At 42.6% G+C, this 3282-nt stretch overlaps 1 long non-coding RNA gene across 1 annotated transcript; it reads right to left on the minus strand.

Moving 5' to 3' along the window:
- Positions 1–1307: 1307 nt before the first annotated feature.
- On the minus strand, positions 1308–2264 carry LOC143810791 (uncharacterized). The gene is made up of 3 exons (XR_013223223.1): positions 2183–2264; positions 1690–1759; positions 1308–1400 (listed from the first exon to the last, which is right to left on the minus strand). It is a non-coding gene; the product is annotated as an uncharacterized LOC143810791 (long non-coding RNA).
- Between the last annotated feature and the right edge of the window lie 1018 nt (positions 2265–3282).

Here is a 3282-nt window from a genome sequence, read left to right on the forward strand (position 1 = left end):
TACTCACTCTCCTGCTTCCCCCGTTTCAGAGAAATGCATAGCTCCCAACCGTCCCTCATACTGTGGGACTGTCCCGAGTTTGAGGCTGTGCACCGCAGTTCCCGACGGGACTCTACTTCTCCTGCACAGCCAGCAGGAGAAGCAGCTGAGACACCCCCTTGTATTAGGCCACTCCCCCTCTGTATCTTCTCCGGTGGTTTAGAGAGGGAGAGAGGACATTCAGAGGTACGTGTGTGTGCATGCAGCTGGCCCTGCTATGCTTTGCTTACAGTACAAGGCATTATAACCAGGAGTAGTGGCAGCAGTTAGAGCAATCCAGTGCAGACTGTTAGTTATAGGCACAGTATATATATATATATATATATATATATATATATATATATATATATATACTGTATATACATATATATTATATACTACAGCAGTTATGGAGTGGAGCCAGTAGATAGTGGTGTTGTCTGAGTGCATGCAGAGTTCGCAGAGCTGGGCTACATTGCAATGTGCAGGATCTGTGAGGCAGCAGTGTGGACAGCAAAAGGTGGTGAAATCTTTGCCTGTATTGTAAGCACCTGACTGTACACTGGCATCATCATGTGGGGCCATTATACTGTAAGCAGTATCATTTGGGGCCATTATACAGTATGGAGCACTGTGTGGCCATGATACAGTATTGAGCATCATGTGTGGCCATTATACAGTATGGAGCATCATGTGTGGCCATTATACTGTACGCAGCATCATGTTGGGCCATTATACAGTATGGAGCATCATGTGTGGCCATTATACTGTACGCAGCATCATGTTGGGCCATTATACAGTATGGAGTATCATGTGGGGCCATTATACTGTATGCAGCATCATGTGAGTTCATTATACAGTATGGAGCATCATGTCGGGCCATTATACAGTATTGAGGATCATGTGGGGCCATTATACAGTATGGAGCACTGTGTGGCCATTATACAGTATTGAGCAGCATGTGTGTCCATTATACAGTATAGAGCATCATGTGTGGCCATTATACTGTATGCAGCATCATGTTGGGCCATTATGCAGTATGAAGCATCATGTGGGTCCATTATACTGTACGCAGCATAATGTGGAGCCATTATACAGTATGGAGCATCATGTGGGGCCATTATACAGTATTGAGCATTATGTGTGGCCATTATACAGTATGGAGCATCATGTGGGGCCATTATACAGTATTGAGCATCATGTGGGGCCATTATACAGTATTGAGCATCATGTGGGGCCATTATACAGTATTGCAAAGTCAGTAATCACTGCATTCATAACAGGGCGGATTTTACTTCAAGTGAAATTTATTAGATAATGTAGTAGGTGATAAGCGACAGGTAAGACGTTTCGGCCACACTGTGGCCTTGATCACAATGTCGCTGAAAAAAATGAAAAATATATACATTATAATACAATATATACAAACCGGATAAAATTATACATATATACAAAAAAAGATTCGAACCATGTCACAAAGAAAAGCGCATGAGTGAGAAAGACCATATTCTGATCATAGGTAGGTATGGGAACCAAAATCTCTGTGTATGTAGACATGACATGACAAAGAGAAGAAAAGGAGCCAAAAATAATGATGTAGGATGTAGCCGTAGTCCGATGGAAGAAAGGTAAAAAGAGGGGTGGGAGAAAAAAGATGGGGGAAAAACATACCGTAGCAAGAAATTGTGTCAGTCTTAATTGTATAGTCCCATCAGGGGAACAGGTTATTGTTAGGTATGTCCTGTTGGGGATGATAGAGTACCGTAGTCAATGGTGAGAACTCAATGTTTAAAATAGCATAGTATACAAAATATATGGGTGTAGGGAAAGGTATGGGACAAAAAAAGGGGGGAAGCATATATATAGCATGGAGCACTTATGCTAATATCCACCTTGAAAAGGCATATCTGAATCTTGGGATAAGGGTATATAGGACATTTGAGGCTCTAAAGGGGAAGGTAACACAACAGGGATTAAGTGCATAGAGAAGGAAAAATGTAGGTGGTGGTAATGAGAAAGTGCCATATTTACCACGTTGCATGGAGTATAGGCCTTGAGGAAGGTATATGTTGTAATAATAGCGCGCTGCAAGGTAAGGTGAATAATGATGAACATACTGGGCAGGTAAAAAGGAACAGTACTTAACCGCAGGAGGAAGGCTTACATCAGTAGAGTCCTGTGGTGCCTGGAATCGTAGCTTGCAAAGCCAACGTTGGTGGCAAAGTGGGAGGGCTGGCTGGTGGGCGGCAGTGAGCGGAGCTCGCTGTTAAATGGCGCATCGGCCGGTCAGGTGACCGGAAGTGGCGATGAACGCCGGCGCGTGCGCAGGGGCCCAGCGTGGAGTCAGTACAGAGCGTGTGTGCCTATGTTGTCATGGCAGCGTTGGTGGGAGGCGAGCAGATGCGATGATGTGCTGTGTGTAGTGAGAGCCAGGGAGAGGAGGAGCTGTTGATGTAAAGAGGCTGTGTAATGGATGGTAAACGGAGCATGGGGAAAATGCTGCATATGAAATGGCAGAGATGGATGCATAGATGGAACAATTGAATACAAACATTGGGATATGTTGAATAGAGCGTGAACCGGAGGATACAGGCAACCAAATAGGCATAATACATAGGGTATTGTGTATATGGATACAGATAGACAGATGCTAAAATGAATAAAATAAATAGGAAAATTAAATGAGTACTGGATCGAAAAATCAATGAAAAGGCATAGTGTTAATGACAATATATATTGACACTGATGGGGAAAAAATAAATAAATGAATTAAATAGCTAATGAATCAACTAATAAATTAATTAATTGATAGGGAAGCACGATAGTCATAGCAATACATATTAAACAGGTGGGGAAACAATAAACAAATAAATAAATAATAAATGGTAGAGGTATAAATAAAATGAGATGAGCAATGGTATAAACAAAGGGGATCCAATGTTAAACAGAAATCAAAACGAAATTGTAGGAGTCTGTTATGATGACCTGGTGGTTAGGAGCACTAGGAATGACCTGATGAGCAAACTAGTAATACAGGACAAGCTCTGGGAAGTGGGAGCTCTGCTGACCGCAACCCCTAATCCTATCACAACAACTAGAAATAGCCGTGGAGCGTACCTGACTCTGCCTAGACGCCTCTTCACAGCCTTAGAGCTAACTACCCCTAAAGATAGAAAATAAAGCCTACCTTGCCTCAGAGAAATTCCCCAAAGAAAAAGGCAGCCCCCACACATATTGACTGTGAGTTAAGATGGAAGTCACAAA

The sequence above is a fragment of the Ranitomeya variabilis genome, chromosome 1 (assembly GCF_051348905.1).
Source record: "Ranitomeya variabilis isolate aRanVar5 chromosome 1, aRanVar5.hap1, whole genome shotgun sequence".
Classification (NCBI taxonomy): Eukaryota; Metazoa; Chordata; class Amphibia; order Anura; family Dendrobatidae; genus Ranitomeya; species Ranitomeya variabilis.